A 9,928-nucleotide genomic window follows, 5' to 3' on the forward strand; every position below is an offset into this window, starting at 1 on the left:
CCTTTATTAGTGACCCCGACGCCTTCTTCCTCGCTCACTGGCCACGCTTTCGTACTCCCCAGATTATTTTTGTACAAAAGAAACTTGAAAGCATAAAGGTGGATATCAGATCGGTAATTGGAACCAAAGCATTAAATCACAATATTACGATAGAATGTGATGAAATTTTTCCCCCACTATCTAAGTTTCAATCTTCGAGTTACTTAAATGACAGGTTAGAAGACTACATAGCTCATGCGGAAATAAAGAACATAATAGCCACAGACGCTTCTGTGAATAAAGAAAAGGCAGCAGTAGGAATCGTCTCAGATTACCTCGGTTGGTCATTCTCGGTAAGACTACCAGACTTCACTCCGGTTTTCGAAGCTGAGCTCCTGGCTATTATTTTAGCGCTACGAAAACTTCCTTCAAACGAAGAGAGTGCAATGATAATTACTGATTCTCTTTCGCTGTGTACTACTCTCACAGCTTCAGAACAATCAAGAGCTCTAGCGACATTACAAACATTAGTTCCACCTCATGTGAAGTTCCTGAAGTTAGTCTGGGTCCCGGGACACTGTGGCATACGGTTGAATGAAATAGCCGATTCACTATCTCGAGCCACACTTGATGGCCCTGTGATCTCGGTACTACCAGAATCGGAACACATAGTGTCGATCAGATATAGAAAATGGGCTATTTATACGGATATTATGGAAAATATTACTAAACATACGGACTATCAGCACCTAACATACCCCTGGAAACCTCAGTGGAGTCAATCTAAAAAGTTAGCAGTTATTTTAACCAAATTTCGATGCCGTGTCCCTCCATTAAACTTTTACTTGCACAGAGCTGGTCTGGCGATATCCCCCCTGTGTCCATTCTGTGAAGAAACGGAAACAATAGAGCATTACTTTATAACATGTAAAAACTATTCATTAATTAGGAAAAGACTTTTAATCGTTCCTTTTCAAGCAGTAGGTTTAAATTTAACTGCAGATAATGTTCTAAGTTTCGGTGCCTTTAGCTTGGGACATTGCCACAGGAGCGTATTCGATGCTGTATGCAATTTCATTCGAGAATCAAAGCGCATGTCATAATAATGCCTGCTTAAATATATTTCTGACGACACTTGTCTAATTTTGAATGAAATTTGCATATTCATTTGATTGTGACCGGGTGAGATAAGCTCGATTGTCTGGTCTACTCAAAATTTCTGTCTTCCACTGTAGTATTACCTCACCTTTTCTCTTCTTGATTCAATCTTTAATTATTTGTTTAGTTTAATATTCCTTTTTAGTTAATGATTATTTTCTATTACATCATTAGTTTTTTTGATTAAGGATAAACCTTTTAATATATATCATTTAGGATACTTCTAGATTTCATGGCCAATCCCCCATAGTGGGTATGTGCCAGTGCGAAGGGGCAACAACAACAACAACAACAACAAGAAGAACAAGGAGTCTGCCTTCGCTTCTCAGTCGTCTCGTACCCGCCACAGCCGGACCTACGCAGCAGTCTGCTTTTTCAAGGATAGCACGGGAACGACCTCAGCTTCAACCACAATGAGTGAGTGCAACCAGCTTGTCTGCTACAAAGCGGTGGTGGTGGTAAAAAACATTTATGAAAAAATCTACTAGCGAGTGCCGACGCTACAAAGCGGGATGTCGTTACTTCTCTCTGTTTGCATTCATGGAGCTCAGCAGTGCATCTCCATTTTCGAATGTAGGCGCAGTGCGGCCTCTTGTAGCATTGTGGGTTCTGTCTGTCTTGTTGGCCCTCTTTTAGGGGCAAAGCTACTTATAGCGGCACCCGTTCGTCCCTCGTAGTATGTAACAAGTACAACATTTTGACCTTCAAGGTGGTGCCGGTGAGAGACTTCTTCTGTGCGTTGTTGAACAGTAAAAAATAGTGCTCAATGTACATGTCAATGGCTGCTAATGGGGAATGAGAGACAGGAGCTTTTGGCTTTTAGTTAACGCCTAGGCTGCGATAACCGTTAGCAGCCATTGGCATGTACATTGAGCACTATCTGACAAGAAAGGGTTGGTACGTTATACTCGCTGGGTGTAACCTTCTTAGCTTTAGAAAGGTTTAGCGAGCGTTGAGCCGCAGTGCCATGAATACAATGAACTTGTATATACCATGAATGAACTCGAGGTGGTTAAAAATGGGAAGTAGATACGAAGCGCAAGCCGTAAGAAAGTAAAAGCCGAATTCTCCGCCTCTCATTTCCCATTAGCAGCCATTGGCATGTACATTGAGCGCTATCTGACTGAAAAAGTTTGCTACGTCATACTCGCTGGGCGTAACCTCCTTGGTTTTCGAAAGGTTTAGCGAGCGCTCGGCCGCAGTGCCATGAATACAGTGAACTAGTATATACCATGAACTCGAGGTGGTTAAAGGTGGGAAGTGAACCCGAAGCGCAAGCCGTAAGAAAGTGTGCGTGTGCCACCTCTCGTTTAGTCCTTGGAATGTCAGCTGGATGGCGGTGCTTCTATAAGGAGAATATATGATGAAAAGATGCGAGATGGTGGTACTTTGAGTGGTAAATAGATGGACGAATGGACACATAGACAGATGCATGGATGTACGCATGAACGGACGCAGGGGCGGCTGCGTGAACGAACGCAGGGACGGACGCACGAACAGACGCACGCACGGACGGGCTGATGGATGCATGGACGGTCACACTGACGGACGCGTGGACGGACGCAAGCAAGAACGAATGGACGGACGAATTCTTCGCCCCACTCTCCATCATTCACTCCGTGGATATGCTGCCCTCTTTTTTTTCTAATGTATATGTACACTATTTCATTGCGTAAGCTTCATACCTCACAGCACTTTGGGCGTGAGGTTGGTATTTCAGTGTAGATCTATAGAGCACGAAAAAAAAACCGATGGCGTAAGACACGACACATAGAGCGACTCTATATGTCGCACCTTTGTCTCTGTGTGCTTTTCCTTTAGCTGTTCAACTACGCTGCAATATAAGGCGTCACTGCCGACAATGGTACCACGAGATGAAACGAGCTTGGCAGCCGTCTCAGCAAAGACAACGGTGATAGAATGACGCATGAGGAATCAACGTTTCTATTGATCTGTCAAATATAGCGGCTGCGCACGACACCACATTTTCCATTAGCTCAGGTGTTCAAAGGTCCTCCATCGCTTCCTATTGACCTTGAGCCGCCATAACTCGAGTCATTAGAGGTCAAGGCTCAGTCGCAGCACTGCGATTAGGCACAAGAGCGTTATCATGGCTGCCTAATGGAAGCGCACACCATGCGACCTGCCACATGCTTCGAGATTGGCGTGAGAATACAAGCCTCCTGGGGCTTTGGCCACCTGGGGTAGCTGGAAGGGGCGTGTTTCGCGTGATGCTCACGCGGTCATACGGTTGCGTGTTTCTGTCACTGGCGAAGTTTTCGTTTACCGAGTTAACGTCAGGGCTCCCTGTTATGTAGTGCTAAGTATGTCTTTTACACATATAATGTGACATGTCGGAAGCCATTTACGCGCCCCGCCGCGGTGGTCTAGAGGCTAAGGTACTCGGTTGCTGACCCGCAGGTCGCAGGTTTGAATCCCGGCTGGGCGGCTGCATTTCCGATGGAGGCGGAAATGTTGTAGGCCCGTGTGCTCAGATTTGGGTGCAGGTTAAAGAACCCCAGCTGGTCGAAATTTCCGGAGCACTTCACTACGGCGTCTCTCACAATCATATCGTGGTTTCATGACGTTCAACCCCGCATATCATATCATCAAGCCATTTGCGCAAAATAACATCGATAAATGTAAGTGGGTTCAATATAGAGCCTCAAGGTTCATTTTTAGATACCAGTGTAGAACGCAGTCTGTAACAAGCCTAAGAACAAAGCCTCATATTCTCATCAACAGCATGAACTTCTTCAACATCAACAGCATGAGCTTCTTTTTGCAGATATTCTATGGCATTTACAAAGCAGAGATAACAAACGTTCTCACTGTAGAACCGTCCTATTTGCGGACAAAGCACAGTAAACATATTAAACTTTTGAAGCACGAATTAAAAAAATTGCCTGCAGGTTCCCTCGGGGGAACACTGAGGAGGATGCGGAGCATACAATTGGTTAACGGGGTGTTAAAGTGCGACTTACTTGGGTCGATGGCTAAATTGGTTAACGTGGTTGTGAAATGGGGTGTTAAATTGCGACTTACTTGGGTCGCTGGCTAAATTGGTTAACGTGGTTGTAGGAGGGGTGTTAAATGAGTGAACACGTACGACACGTATGCGAAAGGGCGGTGTTTATTTATTGCGACGAACTTTGAGCACGATGGCTTTTTGGTCGGTAAAGTGAAGAGTGAGTGGATCGGGTTGCAGCGGTCGTAGGTCGAAATTTGCAAAGACGTGGTCGATGCAGGTTCTGCGAATGGTGGTCGGCTGGTGGTGTTTGCAGTCGTCGTGCGTTTCACGTTTCAGCGAGTGTCGCGACGCCATGTATTCGACTATCCAATCGTCCTTGATGACGTCGACGTTGAAGTCGCCAACTAGCATGAACGGTCGATGTTGCGGTTGTCGTTTTCTGTAATCTTGCACGGCCTCGTCGACGTACTTTTGTACGGCGGCACGAGAGAGGTTTGGCGCGAGGTACATCGTCAAGACGTCGACGCCACAGACGGTTGCAACGCAGTGCTCGCCGTTGGCGCGTTGTTGAACGCCGGGCTGTAGTCGGAGGTCAATGAAGTAGTCGTCGTCGTTGTCGACGTCACGCTTGACGTAAATTCCCACACCACCCGCAGGTCGTTGGAACCCATGCGTGCGCGCGACCGAAGCGTATCCCGCAACGTCGACGTTATTGGCGTTCCACGTCTCGGTGAAGCAAAGCACGTCCACTCTGCGTAGTACGGGATCTCGCACGACGTCAACCGCGTGAGCGCCTAGCGACCGGGTGTTGAGCAGTGCCAGGGTGAAATGGGACTCGGAGTCAACGTCTTGGAGCGCGCGACAGTATCGTTGGGTGACAGTGTCCAGTCTGTGTTTCTGAGTATATATACAGCGTGACGGCGCATGCACTGTCAGCTGTCGAATGTTCGAGAAGGGGGAGAAGCTAAACGGCGCATGCGCGCGCGTCAGCTGCCGATGCTCTCGAAGCGCGACGGCGCATGCGTCAGCTGCCGATGTTCTCGAAGCGTGACGGCGCATGCGCGCTACATTATACAGCTAGCGAATGTTCGTGAAGAGGAGAAGCGCACGCGGTGTGTAGAGGAGGAAGGGTGCACAGATGGTGGAGGAGTGAAGCGCGCGCGGTGTGTAGAGGAGGAAGGGATGCACAGATGGTGGAAGACGGAGGAGGAAGCTTGCGGACGGCGCCGCACTACAAGCCTCGAGTATTAGATGCTCCGCATCTAAAATTCTTTCATCGTATCCGCTGTCGACACATGGAATAAGCTTCGGAAGGACGTTGTACTGGGTATAACGATGTGAAAGGTTTTAAAAGCGCGTCATTGGATTAAGTGTACCGGTGAAAATGTACTCGCTTGCTAACCTATGTTGTGCAGAATCGGCTGCAACGTGCGCATTGAATGTTGCATTTCTTTTTGTTTCTCTTTTCTTTTTTTTTTGCGTTTTGTCAAGTTGCGAGGTTTCCTTCCCTTTTCGAAGTGGCTTTTGAAATGGCTGTAGTTGTCCCAGTTGAGCAACTCCTGTTTTGGCATGTATGCTAACAGTATGAATAAATAAAAAAAATATGGCGGCATGTGTAGGCGTGCGTGTCTATAGTAGCAAACTCTGATGTCCATAACGGCGAAGCGTCGCGCACGAAACCTACGAGTGACATCTGAATCGCAAATACACCACATCAGAGGATGCGCGGCTCCAGTAACGTGCCTGCCTTGCATTCACCCTTGATTATCTCTACGGCTACGATGACTGAGTTTTCCGTTGAATCGCTGTGAACGTTATAGACACATTTTATACTTTAAACTTATTTTTGTTTCGTAATACCAATCAACAGTGAGAACGGTTCGATCCGTTTTCTTTACTTTTTTCGCTTGATTTTTTTTTCTAACGCGAACGTTCAAAACGCTTTCGAGGGCCAAAGCAGTCGTCGCGGGCGCTGAGATAAAAGGTAAAAACTGGAAGGCAGACACAATAATAGCGCCGCGTATGTTCAGACGAGGCGTAGGTGCGACTTCAGGTATCGCTCGTGGTGATCTGTGCACGACGCTTTGTCGTCGTAGACATGAGAGTTGAGCGCTGTACATGTCAGTGTGGGCGCTTGTTTGCCTGTGTTTACGCACGAGATTTTCGGGGTGCTCAATTGTCAATGTACTTTGTAGTCACCACCTTTGAGGGATATCTTTTTCAGTCAAGGCATATTGCAAGACGGGACTAATACGGTACTTTTTGAATATATTTGAATAAAATTTGTAGCGCAACAAGGTTGCGGAGAGACCAGGCGAAAAAGCTGCACTGGACAGTTTAAGGAAAACCTGGTCACCTCACACACTGTGTGGTTACAGCAGTTCAAGGCATGACCTATACCTGATGCATGAACAGAACTGCAGAAACAGTAAACATACACGGTAAGAACTAATGAACTAGGGTATTGTGGAAACATTTGAATAACCGAGGTAAAAATACCCGTAGTATCGCAGAGGCAAAAAAAAAACTAAGAAAACACCAGGTGAACCCACGGTGACACAGTCAATCGAACGAATATGCTACGTAGGCTTTTCAGAGACAGAGTGGATACACCGAGAGCATTTTTTTTTTGTAACTGATTTAAAATTGTTGGTACAAAAGTGTAGCATTTGGTCACCATATACAGTTCTGTTTTTGTTGGCAATCCAAGGTTCTACGTGACGAAATTTATAAAAGCAATTATGTTGCTGTAAAGGTGCTTGTTGTCATCATTCTTAATTTTACTCAGTCTATACATGCGACAAAGCCTATATCTGTACAAAGATTTGATTTTATGATATTAAGATTTGTGAAAAAGGAGCAGTATGCAAAAGATATCACACTCTGCAAAAAAGGCGTACAGCTTTTTTTTGTAGTACCTTGATTCGCTGAACATTTTTCGGCTGTAGTGGTCCCCCAGACCAGAATTTTGTATTGAACCAAATAAAGAAACATTTATTTGCATAGTTTCGCTAATGCATGTGGGAAGATAACTGTAATGATGACGCATAGTACCTATTGCTCTAGATTTATAATTGACTAATTCATTTGCCAATCTTATGGCATATTTTCAGAAAAATATACGCCAAGTGATCTGAAAGGTGACAGCATTTCTGTTTCATTATTGTTTAATTATTTCGGGCTTAATTGAAATTGCGCACAACGCGGCTGAAGCATTACTGCTTTTCTTTTTCCTACATTATTTTAAGACAATTGCTTGTCGTCCACTTGTGTATACTTGCAAGCACCTTATTGGCTCGATTAGACATTTCAGAACCTGAGTCACCTTCATAAAACATGCTTGTATCGCCTGCACAAATTATGCACTTTGATGATGGGTCAATCATTTGCATCTGTCCATTATTTGACGTCAAGCGGCTATTTTCTATTTTGCAGGTTCATGTTTTCACAGATTAAAACAATAAATTTATTGTTACGTAGAACTTCGTTTTTTTCGATCCATTTGTTTTGCATTGATAGCTGTAGAAATCGGATGATAAATCCCGGCATTTTGCTTTGACGCGAAGGCAACCTATGTACCGCCTCTATATCAGTAGCCGCCAGCTGTGAAAAGTTCACTAAATTAGCTACTTCAATTACCTTTGTGATGAGATTTTTCGTAGTCGGTGACTGGCATTTCATGCACTTCAACCTTAAGCTTCCTGCTGCTTCATTCAAGGTCGTTTATAGATGCACTGATTTGCTGAATTTCCCTTGACTTTGAATAAGTTTCGAGCTTGGCTACTTTCTTCTTCAACCTAGCTAGTTCTTTTTTCTGGGCAGTTTGACGACTCATAATATCATCGCATTTTTGAGACAGTGGTTGGATTGCGACATTTACGTCGTCGACTTGCTGTGGCAAGCTAGTAAGCATGTCTTACTTGCGAGCTATCTCAGCCAAGGTGACAGAAAGGTCGGTATCTATCGCCTGTCATTTCACAGTGTTAGCTTTTGGTGCTCTGCATAACGCACATTGCCACGTCAAAAGCCCACTCCTGCCTTTACTTTTATACGTGGTTTCACTGCAGCCAGAACAATCTCCGAGATGGTAGCCGTACTCACATTGGAGCATTTCAGGCAGAGTTCATCTCCAGGAAGGGAGTCGTTGCAGGACCGGCACCGCATCTTCACTCGCCACCAAGTGTACAGTGTCAATTTTTATGAAAGGAAACATGGGATAGCGTGGCCTGCGTACACCGGCGGCTGCGAGCAGCGCGTTCAGGCGGGAGCGATAGCAACCACAGTCTCTTTTCAGGTCAACTCGCGGCAAGGAAAACGACCATTCGCTGCTGATATAGAAGCAGCGGCGAGACTGCGACGTACACCCGTCCCCTTCGAGCGGAATACGCGAGAGCCAATAATCACCTTGAAGCAGGGGGGGGGGGGGGGGGTCAAACCTGGATGTTTGATATCAGCTACGACTGGTTGTTTTGCTCACCCCGAGATGACGTGAAAAGAGACTGTGGTTGCTCTCAGCCCGCTTGAACGCGCTGCTAAAAGCCACCGGAGCACGCAGGCCATGCGTCGCCGTGTTCCCTTTCATGAAAATCGACACTATACACGTAGTGCAAAAGAGTACGAAAAAGCCAGAGCACTTCACACCAAAAGAAATATCAACATGGTGGCGATGGGGGTGGCGGTAGCATAAGGTACAGGATAACACAAGTCCTGTCAGGAATTAACCTGTGTTTACGAACCTGCAAAGGGTAAAATAAAGATTTAAGGGGGCGTCCTTCCATCACAGCTGTCACCGCTCATGTGAGCTAGGTCAGCTTGACTGTCACGAGCACAGCGAACACAGCCAAGATGAAAAACAGCGTTTGTGACAATATTGAAGCCGGCACACCACTGTCGCGTTGCGTCCGGCAAAGGGTAGAATAAAGATGTAAGGGTGGGCGGGGGGGGGGGGGCTTTTTTTACTACTGCCATCAGCGCGCAGTCCTGCATCCGTAAATTGGAGCATTACGGCCGTGTAAGAGTATGCTGACAATAGTGGCCAGGGCCCCGCAGTGTTGCATCCCATACCGCCCAAAAAAACGTACTGCTCACTTTTGCCGAAAATCTGGTGTGTAAATGCAGGCGTTTTTGAGAAGTACTCCCAGTACTCCATTTTTTTTTTAAATTCCGCCATTACGAAGCTTTCTTCGGCAGGGCTAGGTGAAATCCTTGCGCTGAGCTTCCACGAACCATGAACACAGCTGTGACTGTTTGCCAATTTTGATGCCGACATTAAACGCGGAGGGCAGGCTCAGCAATTCATTTCCTTTTTTTTTCTTACAGGTGACGAGTCAGCATTCCAGAGCGGATACGACTCCACCATAGAAGAGAGCAACTTCGGCTACTCGTCGGCAGTGCAGTCAACTGTAGGTTAGTACGCCGCCAAATTTCACTTCCTTCTCCAAAGCAACTGTTAAGTGAGTACATGCTATGGCGTCTCGAATGGGCCGAATATTTGGCATACATGTATCTTTCCGACTACAGAAATACGCTGTAGTTTATTTTAGAAAAGCTTCCGTCAATGTATGTAGTTTCATTTTTACTTAGGTAGAGAGAGATCATATGCTACGTCTAAATATTCTATTCCTATACCACAGCAGTTCAGGCGGCGCAAGTGTTCGGGCACCTTTTTTGGTCCAGCCTTCTTGCGCCTTGCAGTACTATCAGAGAGAATATTACGGCAGCTTTTCAGCAGAGGTGCCAGGCCTAAAAAAATGGCTGATTTGATTGGCCTTCGTTTTTTTTCCTTATCCTCTCTTGTATTTGTTGTTTTTCCTCGCTGTT

Source organism: Rhipicephalus microplus, chromosome 8 (assembly GCF_043290135.1).
Source record: "Rhipicephalus microplus isolate Deutch F79 chromosome 8, USDA_Rmic, whole genome shotgun sequence".
NCBI classification, from domain to species: Eukaryota; Metazoa; Arthropoda; class Arachnida; order Ixodida; family Ixodidae; genus Rhipicephalus; species Rhipicephalus microplus.